This window comes from Anomaloglossus baeobatrachus, chromosome 2, assembly GCF_048569485.1.
Source record: "Anomaloglossus baeobatrachus isolate aAnoBae1 chromosome 2, aAnoBae1.hap1, whole genome shotgun sequence".
NCBI lineage: Eukaryota > Metazoa > Chordata > Amphibia > Anura > Aromobatidae > Anomaloglossus > Anomaloglossus baeobatrachus.
The window spans coordinates 461,753,382-461,770,874 of NC_134354.1; the positions used below are offsets into that span (position 1 = coordinate 461,753,382).

At 43.7% G+C, this 17,493-nt stretch overlaps 1 protein-coding gene across 3 annotated transcripts in view; it reads right to left on the reverse strand.

The window, feature by feature from the left end:
- RFFL (ring finger and FYVE like domain containing E3 ubiquitin protein ligase) overlaps positions 1–17,493 on the reverse strand; it is a 106,264-nt gene that overhangs the window by 81,320 nt on the left and 7,451 nt on the right. The window contains exon 1 of one of the 3 annotated variants that reach the window (XM_075334221.1): positions 3,613–3,789. The exons of the other annotated variants lie outside the window; for them this stretch is intronic. The gene's annotated coding sequence lies outside the window, so the exon portion shown is untranslated. Of the gene's footprint in view, positions 1–3,612; positions 3,790–17,493 lie in introns of those variants that run through there. 3 annotated transcript variants of the gene reach the window in all.

Genomic DNA, 17,493 nt, shown 5'->3' on the forward strand with positions numbered 1-17,493 from the left:
CATGGAGTATATAGAAAGCGATATTATTGTGTGCTCATTCTTCATAACAGGTGTAACATGAAGGTAAGGATAAGGTTCTCTAAACCATACAAATCAGAAATCTTGGCTAGTTACAGTATGGCTTACAGACTGGTCAAACTTGTTTGTTAAGATTTCTCTGCCAACACCACAGGTGGAATTACAAAGGACAGAATTTACTTTCTCTTATGTGTATTGGACTCAGTACAGAGTGACTGTTATAACCAAGTACAGACGCTCGTGCCTCATGGTGGGGCCAAACATTTCAGTGCACTGTCCCACCTGCTTGTTTTACCTCTATATTCACTACTACCCTCTTCTTTAGGCCGAATTCACACTTGCGAGAGACTCGCGTGAATCTCGCATCGCATTACACGACACGGCCGCACACTCTCCAGACAGGAGCGTCTCAGCTAAAGGTATTTCTATGCAGCTGACCCGCTCCTGTCCGGAGAGTGTGAGGCCGTGCCGGGTGATGCGATGCGAGACTCAGGCAAGTCTCTCTCAAGTGTGACTCCAGCCTTAATTGTCAGCTCTGGCTTCATGGAGCCAGAAAAGGGGGGAGATAAATGGAGAAATAAGCAGGTGGTAAGGTGCACTCAAGTGTTTGCACTGCCATGATTTGCCAAGCTTATCTACTTGGTTTGAAGAGTTATTCAGTGCAGAATCCCTTTAAAGGGTGTTGTCACCTCAAAAACCCTATTTAACCAAACAACATGGTCTAATAGAGGACTATAACAATCAGACCTGGTGTAAAAAACATTGCCCTTAAAAAGCAGTTTATCTTATATGTAAATGAGTATGCATTGCTCTGCCCCCTAAATACCATGCCTGCCCACCTCCCTTTTAGTAGATTGATAGAATTCCCTTAGCGTGACCACAAGCGCTCAGTGCATTGTTCTGACCCCCTAATTACCATGCCTGGCCACCTCCCCCTATGTAGATTGGCAGAACTCCCTTGGCGTGGCCACATGCGCTCAGTGCATTGTTCTGCCCCCTACTTACCATGCCTGGCCACCTCCCCCTATGTACATTGGCAGAACTCCCATGGCGTGACCACATGCGCTCAGTGCATTGTTCTGTCCCCTAACCACCATGTCTGGCTACCTCCCCCTATGTAGATTGGCAGAACTCCCATGGCGTGACCACATGCGCTCAGTGCATTGTTCTGTCCCCTAATCACCATGTCTGTCTACCTCCCCTATGTAGATTGGCAGAACTCCCTTGGCGTGGCCACATGCGCTCAGTGCATTATTCTGCCCCTAATTACCATGCCTGCCTGCCTCCCCCTATGTAGATTGGTTGAACTCCTTGGCCAGAGCAACAGGGTGCAAACTTAACTTATGTTTTCTATACAGCTTATCAAAAAATCCCACATAGAAAATAATTTTCAAAAATACTTTGGAGAAACACAGAAAATCATTATTATTGTAAGTGATACATTTATACAGCCTATAATTCTGATATGAAGACATCAGCTGAATTCACTATAAACTGTAAAATGAGGAGCAGTTTAGTCAAAATAATCTGTATAGGTTTTTTTAGGCAAAAAATAAATAAATAAAATATATAAATATATCAAACACCTTAGATGTATTTTACGGACAGGGCAAAAAGGGTCTTATTTTTATGGATTATTCAGGAACTTCTGCACTTCTGGAAACCCTGCAGAGCAAGCTCTGGAGTGTGAGCAGTGTTACTGAAGGTTCAAGCACAACCATCTTTAAGGCCCTGTGCGCACACTGCGTATTTTGCTGCAGAAAATGTGTGGTTTTTGTTCATAATCTTTTTGCAGTCCTTCCCCAGCAAAATCTATGGGAAAACCAAAATGCTGTGCGCACACTGCGTTTTTTTCCCTATTAGGTTTTGTTGCAGAATTTCTGCAGCAAAAAAAGAAGTAGCATGTCACTTCTTTTCCGCAGGTCCCTGCGTTTTTGCCATAGATAAATGGTTTAAAAAAAAAAAAAAAAATTGCAGGGACCAACCTGCGGTAAAACCGCATGCGGATTCTGGGTGCGTTTTCCCGCGGTTTTTCCCGCGGGTGTGGAATTTTCTTAAGAAACATACATTTCCCAGTGCACACAGGGCCTTAATTGGTGTGTGTGACTTTTTTCATATGGTTTTTGGATTAAGCGCTGATGATGATACTAGTCAATGCGCACTCCAACCATCACTGAATATAGCACAAGAGCAGCCCTGTCTCATCTTGTGCTGCGGCTTGCCACAGTAATACGCTCGCTGCCACAGAAATGAGACAGTGCTGCGATCCCCCTGCACTAACACAAGAACACTGAAGCTTTCTTTTCAGGCAGCGCCCATTCTAGCCAAGAGTTGTGAATTTACACGGGGCAAGTGGACTAAGCAGGGTGATTTAGGGGCAGAGTGCTGCACAGAGCGCTTGTGGGCTCTCATGCTGAAGCATTCACCTTAGCCAGCACTAACGCTGGTCAACAGAGTGCTGAAACCTAGGGGTTGTCCATGACTGATATTGAGGATTTGATGTGGTTCAACACCCGGCACCCCCAGCAATTAGCCAATATCTGGCATAAAGTGCAACTATTGAAGCGATTGTGAGCTACATTGCAACCTGGCCACGGCTGCGGAGTTCAAAACACCATACACTAAGTACTTCTGGCGACCATGTCAATAGGTATCAGCTGATCACTGGGAGTCCAAAAAGTGGTACCGTAAGGCTACACGTTCAGTATTTGGCCAGTATTTTACCTCAGTATTTATGAGCTACAACCAGGAGTGGAACAGAGGAAGAGTATTATAGAAACACAGGCACCATTACTGTATTTATCACCCACTCCTGGTTTTGGATTAGAAATACTGAGGTAAAAGAGCTCACCCAATACTCATCGTGTGCACGTGGCCTTACAAATACTGAGGTAAAAAAAAAAAACCCACACACAACAACTCACCAAACGTGCACATGGCCTAAGTGAAAGTCATCAATATCACAGTCTCACACAACTCCAGTGTACAAAGCAGTAGTAATAAAGGCAAGTGTTATTCCAACATGATAAGTCTGCATCAGTCATATCTAACCAGACACTACATGTGTGTATTACACTGCTAGGCAACAATCACAATTCTGTGACTGCGCTGTGCACACCTGGAAATTGACAGATTATGATAATTACGTGGATTACATGGACAAAGCATGTCGAGTCATGGTGATAAATAAGCAACAGACGGAGCTTTGTCGGCCACACTACACTAAATGCAGATATAAGGTTAAGCCACTATTGTACGCAGAAATCTCCTGCGCAGACATCAGAGGAACTCCATTCACCTGAAGGAGAACAGAAACTTTTTTTTTCCCCTCATGTTTTCTATCCACACTTTTCCCCACAAAAGGTGGAATTGGATGCATAAGGCCACGGGCACACGTTGAGTATTTGACAAGTTTTTTACCTCAGTATTTGTAGGGCCAAAACCAGGAGTGGTGCTCGTGTTCCTATTATACTGTTCCTCTGATTGTTCCTGATTTTGGCTACAAATACCGAAATAAAAAAAAAAAAAAAAAAATACCAAATACTCAACATGACATGTGAAAAAAAAAAAAAAAACACCTCTCCAAATACTCACTGTGGGCACGTGGCCTTAGATGTCCAAATCCTTTGCTGGTTTGCCTGAAAACCTTTTTTATTGAAATTTGCTAATCAGTGGCTTGGTGCACCCTACGCCTGGTGGAGCTCTTCAAGGCACTGACCCACCTACTTGTTTTACATATACACTTTACAGAAGCCAGCGCGGTCAGTCAAGGAAGAGCGATATATATAGATTTTCCCTGTACAGTGATGTCTCGGACCGCCCGCTGTTTAGGGAACTGCTACTCTGTTCTATGCTCATTATTGGATCACCATTGTACAAGAGAACTATTGAATGGACATTTGTCTCTATTGTTTGGCCCTTATGACATGCTCAGAGGTCGAATTCCATCAACGATCAGATTGTTGCATCATATTACGGTGATATAGCTTTGCAATCTTAAAGGGGTTGTCTGGTGTCAGAAAAAAAATCTGCAGTCACTAATTTGACTGCAGACTGCCGAATCAAGGCAGTATGCAATGCACATAATGTCACAGTTTCCCTGTAATTCCCATGAGGATGGGCAGTCATGTGACAAGGTTCTCTAAATAGAAGAGAATTGAGAAAAAGACAGTTAAGACTACTTGTCACGTGACGGCAAGTATGCAAATCACAATCACCTCCCGGCACAGGCCATAGAGGAGAATCATGACAGTGTGAATATTGCGCAGTGTCACAATTCAGCAATCATCACTGCACAACTTTCCTCTGCCACCGGACAATCCCTTTAACCTTTAAATGACGTGTCATTAGAAAATGACCTATTTTAAATGAAAACCCTTTTTTTCTTTTCAATTATCCACATCTCTACCTATAGTGTATGTGTGTGTATGTGAGGGAATATATATAACACATATATTATAACACATATATTATATACACACATGCAAAACTAAAATGTAGTAATTTTAACACTGGCCACTAAGTTTTATCAGACAGGATCACAATGAAAGGTTACACCTTTAAAAACAGAGGCTCTTCGATTAACAATAGACGGTCACAGCACACCTTCTCCCCCTCTCTTTATGATGACCTTTGGTCACTAAGCTCTCCTATATGAAAAGGAAGTATGAGTGAAATACTAAACTTGGTGGCCAGATTATAAACGACAAGGTTTTTAATATACTGTATATACGAAATGTGACATGAAAAACATATAAAGGAAATATACAAGAACAAAATTTATTTCAGTAAAAATGATAAAAAAAAAAAAAAAAAAAAAAAAAAGGCTTTTTCTGATAATACGCTAACAATATCCAACACATATGATATGTACGGTGGATACGTCAGGCTTAGGAGCTGCCTGTATTACACAGGCGATACTCATCTCCATTAAAAGGGGCTCTCGGTGTCACCTCATCGGCTCCCACAATAGATGATCATAGGGTGCCACCGTACATGTAAAACGCGCCATATACCATAGTGATAAAAATGTATGTGTGAATGCGTGCTTACGCTGCAGTTCTCTGCCAATATCAAGTGCCCATCAATGATATAGCTACGCACTTTATGCTCTGATACAGGCAGAAGCAAATATTGTAAGGACGAACAATTGTTAATAGGGTTATATTAGTCCCCATAGAATTTATAAATACTGTTTCTGGGAAGACGCTGCGAACAATCGATTAGAAAAGATTATCTCCTAATAAACAAGCATGTTGCGGCTCATCGCTGCCATGTTTACAATGATTTGGAATGAGCGTGCATACTAAGACTAGTTTGCCCAATTATTAGCCCATGTAAAAGGACATTAGAAAACCACAACACAACAGAGGCCTTATCGCCAACATCACAGATTAGCGCTTGGTTAAAACACGTGTGAAACTGATCGTTCTCCTCACTGGGTGTAAAACACGTCAGATGAAAGGCAGCTAAACCAGCCAAATTTGGAGTGACCAGTCAACTAACAAATATGGCGGGCACCAGACCTTCCCCTAATGTGTTCGCATTGGTTGTTATGGCAAATGACCTAGGATTTTAGCAGCGCCAAAGTTTATACTTAAGAGACAATGTCCATATACTCTATTAGAACATATGGATGATGGGGCATATACAATTATATGGCAGAGGGTGGAGGAGAAAGGGCTTTGTTTTGGACCCCTGTATGATCCAGAACGGAGAGAAGCCAAGTAAAGAAATTTTCACCTCATGCCACCCTGGCCCGTCTTTGTAATATATCACCAGACAAGCATGTGACTAGCCAGCATAGACAGTGCTTTTCACCATTATTGGTGAACAGCACTGTCTATGGTTTTTCAACTTACATGTTGCAAATTGAAAGAAACAGAATAAGGCCGGGGCCACACGGGGCACTACTGCGATGCTCGCATGACACTCGGCTCGCGCTGGCAGCACAGCAGGAGCAGAGTGTCATGCTAGTATCCCTGCGACTACGGTCCGACTGTGCGAGCAGACCTCTGCTGCAGGGGGCGGTCCGGCTCGGAGGAGGGGCGGGCCGGCTGTCACGGAGGAGGGGAGGGAGGGATTTCTCTCCCTCTCTCCTCCGTAGCCGGCTATTGCAATTCTCGCTCTGCATGCGCGATACACCGGTGTACTGGGAGTGCAGTGCAATTTTTTTCTCGCCCCATTCACTTTAATGGGTGCGAGAGAAAAGAGTCTCGCATTACAGTCGCAGCATGCTGCGATTATTTTCTCAGTCCAATTAGGGCTGAGAAAATAAATCGCTCATGTGTGCTGACACACCGGCTAGAATTGGTCCGAGGGGAATACGATGTTTTATCGCACTCCACTCGCACCGATTTTCTCGCTGTGTGGCTTAGGCCTAACAGCATGTGCAGCAATAAAGGCCCTCCTAATTAATACTTGGTTGCACAACCTTTGGCAGTGATGACAAACGTTTCTTGTCGTCATCTATAAGCTTCTTGCACTTCTAAGCTGGTATTTTCTTCCACTCTTCCTTTGCAGTTTGTTCAAGCTCTTGAATGTTTGATTCTTTTTCCCCAATGGCAGATTTCAGCTCACCCCAAAAATTTTCAATGGGATTGAGGTGAGGACTCATTGCTGGCCATTTTAAAAACAGTCCATTTTGTCTTTATCAACTCTTCCGGTATACTTTTGGAGGTGTGCTTTAGGTCATTATCTTGCTGGAGGACCCATGATCTTCTACTCAAATCAAGTTTTCTTACACTGGGTAGGACATGTCGCTTCAAAGTCTCTCAATAATTCTCTGTTTTCATGATTCCTGTAATACGGTCAAAGCCTCCAGTACCACCACCAGACGCAGCAAAGCAACCCCACAGCATTATGGATCCCCCACAAGGGCTGTGGAGTCGGTAAGCTAAACCTCAGACTCCAAAATTTCCCTGATTCCAACTCCAACTCTCTCATACAGATGAAAGCAGATGTTTCCATCCACTATCTATAAAGACACATCTGCATGTTTTTCTCAATATCTGACATGAAATCAGAATAAACCTTTATATTTACCGAATGCCAGAATAATGAGAGAGAAAGAATGTTTTACGCATTTTTATTATTTTCACCATAAATTCAAAAGCTTACATACATCACATTAGTAACGAAAGAATAGATGCGGACACGCACCACTTAAATACCTGGTCCGGTGTTGCAGATGGCTGGGGACCAAATGCGAACACTTGACTGTTGCTGGCGTTTCAGCGGTGCTCGCTGGTATGAACAGGCAGATCCAAAAGGTGAGCCAGTGAAGAGAGGGAAAAAAAAAACCGCTCCCGCCGTAAAACAACATCCAAAAAAAAAAAACCACTATACTACAATAAAAAGATATTTGTTTGAACATAATTCTTTGGAGTGTGCCGGAGTTATTTTCTATTATGTAAAATAAAATCCAGACTTTTTTGAAAACCGTGTATAAAAATCACGTAGGTCCGGGGTCAGGCGCTGGAACCCAAAAGGACGACGGCCCTTTCGTGCAAATGCACTTCTACCCTTTTTTCCCCCTCTCTTCACTGGCATACATTACATTACTATTTGGTACCATTGCCCTTACACTGTATGACTTGGATGAAACATTTTGAATATCCTTCCACAAGCTTCTTATAATAGTTGGTAGGAATTTGGACCCATTCCTCCTGACAGAACTGGTGTAACTAAGCCAGGTTTGTTGGCTTTTTCAGCTTTGCCCATAAATTTTCAAAAGGATTGAGATATTTAATATTAATACCCTTATATAGCGCTATTAATTCCATTGCATTTTACATAAATCAGCAATCAGGGCTTTGGGATGGCCACTCCAAAACCATTGACTTTGTTATCCTTAAGCCACTTTGTACCAGTTTGGCAGTATGTTTCAGGTCAGTGTCCATTTGGAAGACCCATCTCCGCCCAAGCTATAAGTTCCTGGCTGATGTCTTGAGATGTTGCTTCAGTATTGCCACAATCTTTTTTCATCATGATGCCATCAATCTTGCAGCAAAACAACCTCACAACATGATGCCGTCACCCCCGTGTTTCACAGTTGAGATGGTGTTCTTAGGCTTCAAAGCTTCTCCCTTTTTCTTCAAATGTAACGATCATTATTTCCAAACAGATCAATTTTAATTTCTGCAGCGCACAGGACATGTCTCCAAAATTTAAGGTTATTGTTCCTCTGTGCATTTGAAAACATTAATCTGGCTTTTTATGTTTCTTTTGGAATAATGGCTTCTTCTTGGCAGAGTGGCCTTTCAGCTCATGTTGATACAGTACTCGTTTCACTGTGGATAATGACACAATCTTACCAGCTTCCTCCAGCATCTTCACAAGGTCTTCTGATTTTGTTCTTGGGTTGATATACACATGTCTGACCAAAGCACGTTAATCTCTGGTACACACAACCAGTCTACTTCTTGAGCGGTATGATGGCTGGACATTCCCATCTTGTTTGTACTTGCATATAATTGTTTGTACAGATGAATGAGGCACCGTAGGTATCTGGAAATTGCACCCAAGGATGAATCAGACTTGTGCAAGTCCACAATTAAATTCCTGAGATCTTGGCTGATTTCTTTGGACTTTCCCATGATGCTACACAAAGAAGCAGTGTGTTTCACGCGTGCATGAAAATACATCCACAAATGTGTCTCTAATTAACTCAGATGTTGCCAATAAACCTATCAGAAACTTCCAAAGACATGACATCATCCCATATATGGCTGTCGCATATTCTTTAAATGCATAGTACTCTTAGCGTAAATGTTTGACTTTGCAGAAAGGAATAAAAATACCATAAAAACATTCTCTCATTATTTATATTAGCCAAATGCCAGAATAATTTTGGTTCCTAATTGACCTAAAACGGGAAAGGTTTATTCTGATTTCATGTCAGATAGTGAGAAAAACATGCATATGTGTCTTTATAGATAGTGTATGTAAACTTAAGGTTTCCACTGTATATGAGTCATGTTTGTGATAAATGTACTGTAGTATAATGGTAACTTCACTACTTATATCATGTAGCTGAACTGCAGCACAGATTCATTTCAACTAAAAAGCTGAGATTCTTTGCTCAGAAATAGAACAGACATTCATAGGACATTTCATAACTTTCCCAAATTATGAAAAAATATTAATTACATACTGCATTGAACAGCTGTTCCCAATTTATTATATATTTTAGTAGTCAGTCTATTTTATACCGACACCAGAGCTCTATCCTCCACCATGTTTAACTGTTGGTAGGGTGTTCTTTTAGTGTTGCTTTGCATTGCCAAAAAGGCCTATTTTTTGTTCCTCGGTCCACAGAACATATTCACAGATGGATTATGGATTCTCAAGGTACACTTTGGCAAATATCAGTTGTTCTTTTTATGTCTTTTCTTCAGCAATAATATAGGTGAGATCTGGCTCACTGTTTCAAAGGTGGTGCTGAAGCAAGGGTACTAATAGAATTGTTAAAACCCCAGCACTCAAAAGGAGAATTTTGTGTATGCAAATAAATTTTATTTTTGATTAACTGCAAAAAGTGAACCCTGACAATGCAACACCAACGTTTCGGCTTAAGCCTTTCTCTAGGTTGTTGCTTAATATGGAAGTACAAAAAGAAAGCGGGTCACAATGGACAACAGTGGCTGAGATAAAGCAGGTGCTTCACACTTTGCAGTACAAGCAATCAAGGTATTGGTGGGTAGAAGATTCAGAAGAATGGTGGAGAAAAAAAAAGAGAATGCCTGTAGGAGATGCCCAGGGAAGCTTGCAGCAGCAGTATGGCAGTGGCGGTGAGAAAAAAACTGAAGTAACTAGGATTAATCCAGAGAGAAAAAAAATTCAGTCCGTTTCTGCCAGATGATAACCTTTTAATGATCAGGCCTGCCTCTCCAGACAGAAACAAGACTTGCACTATTTACCGTCAAAAAAAAAAAAAAAAAAAAAAAAAAAAAAAAAAAGATCTTGAAAGCAGAGAAGAATTAAAACAGTATATGAAATGGTTCCCCATAGCCCCAATGTATTACCGTATATGTCACACGATCCCCTTGTTAGATCATGGGATAAGTCACGTTATTGCACAGGCGTACATCTGCGGACTTGAACTGATAGACATTTTTTTTTTTTACTTATGTACAGCGCTATATATAACATAGTGCTATCCATAATACAGCAGGGTTGGGAAATTAATTTTCCCAAGGGGCCACATGAGAGACCATGACTGTTGGGGAGGGCTGAACCTAAAGGCTGAAATTAATTCTGCTCAATATTAACATATTAATTACAATTAATATAAAATAATATCACTTAATATTGAACAGAATTAAGTATGCTGACACTTGCCTATATAAAGTATCAGCCCACACAGCACCCACTATACAGTTAGGTCCAGAAATATTTAGACAGTGACACAAGTTTTGTTATTTTAGCTGTTTACAAAAACATGTTCAGAAATACAATTATATATATAATATGGGCTGAAAGTGCACACTCCCAGCTGCAATATGAGAGTTTTCACATCCAAATCGGAGAAAGGGTTTAGGAATCATAGCTCTGTAATGCATAGCCTCCTCTTTTTCAAGGGACCAAAAGTAATTGGACAAGGGACTCTAAGGGCTGCAATTAACTCTGAAGGCGTCTCCCTCGTTAACCTGTAATCAATGAAGTAGTTAAAAGGTCTGGGGTTGATTACAGGTGTGTGGTTTTGCATTTGGAAGCTGTTTCTGTGACCAGACAACATGCGGTCTAAGGAACTCTCAATTGAGGTGAAGCAGAACATCCTGAGGCTGAAAAAAAAGAGAAAAAATCCATCAGAGAGATAGCAGACATGCTTGGAGTAGCAAAATCAACAGTCGGGTACATTCTGAGAAAAAATGAATTGACTGGTGAGCTTGGGAACTCAAAAAGGCCTGGGCGTCCACGGATGACAACAGTGGTGGATGATCGCCGCATACTTTCTTTGGTGAAGAAGAACCCGTTCACAACATCAACTGAAGTCCAGAACACTCTCAGTGAAGTAGGTGTATCTGTCTCTAAGTCAACAGTAAAGAGAAGACTCCATGAAAGTAAATACAAAGGGTTCACATCTAGATGCAAACCATTCATCAATTCCAAAAATAGACAGGCCAGAGTTAAATTTGCTGAAAAACACCTCATGAAGCCAGCTCAGTTCTGGAAAAGTATTCTATGGACAGATGAGACAAAGATCAACCTGTACCAGAATGATGGGAAGAAAAAAGTTTGGAGAAGAAAGGGAACGGCACATGATCCAAGGCACACCACATCCTCTGTAAAACATGGTGGAGGCAACGTGATGGCATGGGCATGCATGGCTTTCAATGGCACTGGGTCACTTGTGTTTATTGATGACATAACAGCAGACAAGAGTAGCCGGATGAGCCCAGATTCAGCCAAATGCCGCAAAGTTGATCGGACGGCGCTTCATAGTACAGATGGACAATGACCCCAAGCATACAGCCAAAGCTACCCAGGAGTTCATGAGTGCAAAAAAGTGGAACATTCTGCAATGGCCAAGTCAATCACCAGATCTTAACCCAATTGAGCATGCATTTCACTTGCTCAAATCCAGACTTAAGACGGAAAGACCCACAAACAAGCAAGACCTGAAGGCTGCGGCTGTAAAGACCTGGCAAAGCATTAAGAAGGAGAAAACCCAGCGTTTGGTGATGTCCATGGGTTCCAGACTTAAGGCAGTGATTGCCTCCAAAGGATTCGCAACAAAATATTGAAAATAAAAATATTTTGTTTGGGTTTGGTTTATTTCTCCAATTACTTTTGACCTCCTAAAATGTGGAGTGTTTGTAAAGAAATGTGTACAATTCCTACAATTTCTATCAGATATTTTTGTTCAAACCTTCAAATTAAACGTTACAATCTGCACTTGAATTCTGTTGTAGAGGTTTCATTTCAAATCCAATGTGGTGGCATGCAGAGCCCAACTCGCAAAAATTGTGTCACTGTCCAAATATTTCTGGACCTAACTGTATATAGTATCAGCCTTCACACAGCACACCCTATATACAGTATGAGTCCCCACATTGCCCCTATGCATGAGCCCCCACACAGCCTCCTATATACAGCAGGAGCCCACACACATCCTCCTATATGCAGCATTAGCCCCCAAACAGCCCCCATATACAGCATGAGCCGTCACATAGACTTCTATAAAAGGTTTGAGCCCCCACACAGTGTCAGCCCTCACATAGCCTCCTAAATACAGCATGAGCCCCCACATAGCCTACTATATGTAGCAGGAGTAACCACATAATCACCTATATACAGTGGGAGCCCACACATAGCCCTCATATAGCCTCCTATATACAGAATCAGAACCCATAAACACACACGCTTCCATTCCCCCAGGGCTCCACATCGTTTTGATGCCGACGCATACATGCTGGCGCTGGCTGATGACATCATCACGCACGCATGCACGCAACCGGAGCTCCCCTCTAGCTGCGCTGCCAATCTATATTACCGTAATCGTAGTATCAGGTAAGCTCCCTGCTCGGAAATCTGCACTGCAGAAACGGGAGGGAGTATGTGTTACTGCAAAAACATAATGAGGGCAATCTGGCCATGGGCCCCAACAGAGCAGCGGGTAGTAGCCCAGATGGCCCAAATTAGAATATGCCTATAGCTACATAACATGACTTCAAGAAATATATGTTCCTAGTACAACATATACCATAAATATCTGGCAGTCAGTTTGAGTGATCAGAACACTTGTCGGAAAGGTCTGCTGGAATGAATAGAAACATGGTGTCATCATTTTACTGTGTACTACATACTATGACGACTATGAAAACAAATATCATCCTGGCTTCACAAGCTCAAGCATTGAAGCCTCACTCAGACGTCAATCCGATTATCCGCAGTGTTTTGAGCTGATTTTCAGCTTTTACAATGAGTGATTTTCTTATATATACTGTAAATTACTACAATTGTTATTCAGCTTCTCACATACATAATACTAAAGTATATATCCAGTTTAAAATGACAAGTCTACAGTCCCTTTATGTGTCACTCTGTGACTGCAGACTTGTGAATCCTCCCATTGCACGCACTGTGCGGTCCGACTAGATCAGAGGTTTCAAACACGCGGCCCGCCGGCTGCATGCGGCCTGAGGCTGCTTTTTGCGGCTCGCAGGCTCTGTGACGATCGCAGCTCTATGCTGGGAGGCGGCAGGTAGGGTTTTACTGCAGTTGAATCATTTGCGGTGCCACGCAGAGGAGCTCTGAGCACTATACCAATGGATGACGAGGCCAACCAGATGCAAGGAGTTGATGCCACTGTATGACGTCACCTCCTTGCATCTGATTGGCCGGCGGCAATGTGCATTATACAGGACACAAGGGGGACATTACTACAAGATGGGGGACATTACTACAGGATGTTGGCTAAGATGACAGTATGATGCTGCTAATTGTAAAACAATAATAGCAGGGGATAAAATGTAAAAAAAAAACAATATTCAAAATAAAGCATGACTTTTTGCCATTAAAAGTTATAAATATATAACAAAATAAAAAAGTGCAGGTTTGTTATAATGAAGCAAAAAATGTTTAAAATAGCGATCCAAAGGTATATAGAAAAAAAATAGACGTGGAATCATTAAAAATGTCACTTTGTCCTGCAAAGAATGCGGCCCCCCTCAGTTTGTTTTTTTCTATGTGCGGCCCATTCCCCCAGCTGAGTTTGAGACCCCTGGACTACACTGTCAGGTGTGATGGTAACAGCCTAGTCAGAGTCTGGCCGGGGAATGCAAAGCACATACTTCTGGTCACATGACCACATTTCCCGGCTGACAACAGAGAATCTGGCTAGCGCATACTGTGCGCAATGTGAGCATTCACAAGTCTGCAGTCATACAGAGTGACACAGACTTGTCGTTTTAGACTGGACAACCCCTTTAATTACAGATGACATATAGACTGCACTGTGATGCCATCCATGTGCAGTCTGTCATCTTCAGACCCATACATTTGTATGGGTGAATTGGATCTGTGATTAATATCGGACATGTCTCCGTGATTTTTCCCCAGACACTGACATGTCACCAGCTCCACAGATTATAATGGGTATGTGTGATCAGTGAAAAACACAGACAATAGATATGTAGGCGATTCCAGTCCACGTGAACGAGGCCTTAATGTACTGTCACACTAAGCAACATTGCTAGCAACATCACTGCTAAGGCACAACTTGCTAGCGATGTCGCTGTGTGTGACATCCAGTAACAACCTGGCCCCTGCTGTGAGGTCGTTGGTTGTTGCTGAATGTCCTGGGCCATTTTTTAGTTGTTGCTGTCCCGCTGTGAAGCACACATCACTGTGTGTGTCAGCGACAGAGCAACAACTAAATGTGCAGTGAGCAGGGAGCCGGCTTCTGCGGACGCTGGTAACCAATGTAAATATCAGGTAACCAAGAAGCCCTTTCCTTGGTTACCCGATATTTACCTTTGTTACCAGAGTCCACCGCTCTCAGCTATCAGTGCCGGCTCCCTGCACACATCGGGTAATTAAGCCGATGTGTACTGTGGCTAGGAGTGCAGGGAGCCAGCGCTAAGCGGTGTGCGCTGGTAACCAAGGTAAATATCAGGTTGATTACTCAATATTTACCTTAGTTACCAAGCGCAGCATCGCTTCCACGCGTCGCTGCTGGCTGGGGGCTGGTCACTGGTGAGATCTGCCTGTGTGACAGCTCACCAGCAACCCGTGTAGCGACGCTCCAGCGATCCCTACCAGGTCAGGTTGCTGGTGGGATCGCTGGAGCGTCGCTTAGTGTGATATCTCACCAGCGACCTCCTAGCAACTTACCAGCAATCCCTATCAGGTTGTATCGCTGTTGGGATCACTGGTAAGTTGTTTAGTGTGACTGGGCCTTTAGAGAACTTGTTAGCTATTTGGTCAATTTTAGTAAATAATTCAATTATCAGGTCCCAGAACCCTGCATTGTTCCTCTGTTAATCCTCCAGGAAATGTACAGGAGCATACAGCATCAGTCTGGCGTGCCGGGGTAGTGGGGAAACCCCCGGTAGGCCCCGACCTTGTCTTCAATCTAAGCTATCTCCGGCAGCCTGCAAGGCCCCCCACCGGGTGTATTAAAATGACCTGCGCCCGCGGCTCCTTTGATACACGTCCCGACGGTCACTTTAATACACCCGGCGGGGGCCCCTGCAGGCTGCCGGAGATACAGGGGGGCAGAAAGGGTGGCCCTGACCTGGAGAGCTTATGAGCTCCGAGCGCGGCAGGGGCAGAACAGAAAGCTCCTTCCGAGAAGAAGAAAATGCATTCAGTGGTTTAGCAGCCAGGACCTGCGGTGATGTCATGCCCATGTGACCGTGTGAGAGGAGCCAGGCAGGAGATACCGAGGAACATGTGCCTGTCGGTAATGAGAGATGAGGGGTGCTGGGGGGGGGGGGGGGGGGAAGGTGCAGAGTGAGTGGCATATGAGGGGCCAGACTGTGACAGAGGGGTGTTAAGTGATGCAGGGTGTGTGGAATATGGGGTTTCAGTGTGTTTGAGAGAGGGGAAATTTGGGGTACTGCCGTCTGTCTGGAATATGCAGGGCATGAGGGTGCTGGGTGTGTGTGATTTGGGGGTGCAGGGCGTGTGCTCTAGTCACTGCTGCGTGACATGGGTGAAGGCCACACAGTAACCATATATCAGTAGGGATTAGGGAAAGAGGGATAGCAGCAGTCAGAGCATGGATTGGGAAAGCTGGGTGCTGAGCTGAGGGAAAGAAGCTCTCGTTCTCATCACCCAGCTTTCCTATGTTCTGATATCCATCTTGTCTTCAACTCCCCAGCTTTCAGCTTTCCCATTCCCTGAAGTGCTGCAGAATATGTTAGCGCTTTATAAAAAAAAAAGATTTGATTTGATCATGGGAAAGCTGGCTACCATAACATAGGAAAGCTGGGTGCTGAGGAAAAGAGCCGCGTGTCAGTAATTATCTCGTACCCCCCAGGGTCAGCGTCAGCATCCCGTACCCCCCAGGGTCAGCGTCAGCATCCCGTACCCCCCAGAGTCAGCGCTATTATCTTAGGCTATATATAATTACTCTTCAGGGGCCTCTATATGTGATGATAGTACAGGAGGGGCCTCAATGTAAATACATGTAAAAAAAAAAAAAAAAAATCCTGATCTGCCTATAGAGCAGTGTTGTCAGAATACACAGGACTAGTGAAGGGTTTATCCAACATGGAAAACTAATGTGGAAACCATAGTGCGGCTTTTACGGCCTCTGTCCCCACAGAATGACTGTCCACGTCCGGTGCAGACACTGGGGCCGATCATTGCCTGATAATGATGTAATGTGTGAAGATGGAAAGAGAAGACAAATATTCAGTCTCCACATGGAAGAGTGTATGGAAGGTAATGCTGCACACCGCCACATACTGACTCTTGGCCCTGTGAGCACTGGAAATAAGAATTATTCTTACCGATAATTCGGTTTCTAGGACCTTCCACGACAGCATAGGAGGTTGTCTCTCCACGCCCTAATTGGGACAGGACGTTCAAGAGGTTTAAAAGGACCCTCCCACCTCCCACAGCCAGTGTCTTACAAAGAATCCATAGCATATGAGAAGTACTACACATTCAGGAATATATGAATACATAGGGGAGGGAATTACCTGCTGTCGTGGAAGGTCCTAGAAACCGAATTATCGGTAAGAATAATTCTTATTTCTCTAGTCCCTTCCACGACAGCATAGGAGGAATACCAAAGAATTGATACCTAGGGGGGGACCACAGCCTGCAGGACTTTCCTGCCAAAGGCCAAATCCCTGTTGGAATCCAGATCCAGACGATAATGCTTCGTGAAAGTATGGAGCGAAGACCACGTAGCCGCCTTGCAGATCTGCTCAGGGGAGGCCCCTGCCCGTTCGGCCCAGGAGGCAGAGGTAGCCCTGGTGGAGTGCGCCGTGAATCCAGTAGGTGGAGAGAGATGCTGAGCGAGGTATGCATCTCTAATTGCCCGCACAATCCAGTTGGCGACGGTACTCTTAGCCACCTTCTTGCCCTTATTGCGGCCAAAGGGCTGGATGAACAGGTTAGAATCAAGGCGCCAAGAAGCAGTAACCTCTAGGTAGTGCAACACTATCCGACGGACATCCAAAGAATGAAACACTTCCTCACCCGGAGTCCGAGGATTCTGACAGAAGGAAGGCAGGACGATGGACTGCGAACGGTGAAAATCCGAAACCACCTTGGGAAGGAAGGAAGGGTCCACCTGAAAAACAATGCTGTCATCTCTGATGGTCAGGTAAGGTTCCCTAACAGACAAAGCCTGAAGTTCGCCGACTCTGCGAGCAGATGTAATAGCCACAAGAAAAGCAGTCTTGTGAGAAAGGGAACGAATGTTACAAGAGCACAGAGGTTCAAACGGAGACTGAGATAGTCCTGTAACAACCACATTGAGATCCCAGCGAGGCGTCAGGACCCTCTGACGTG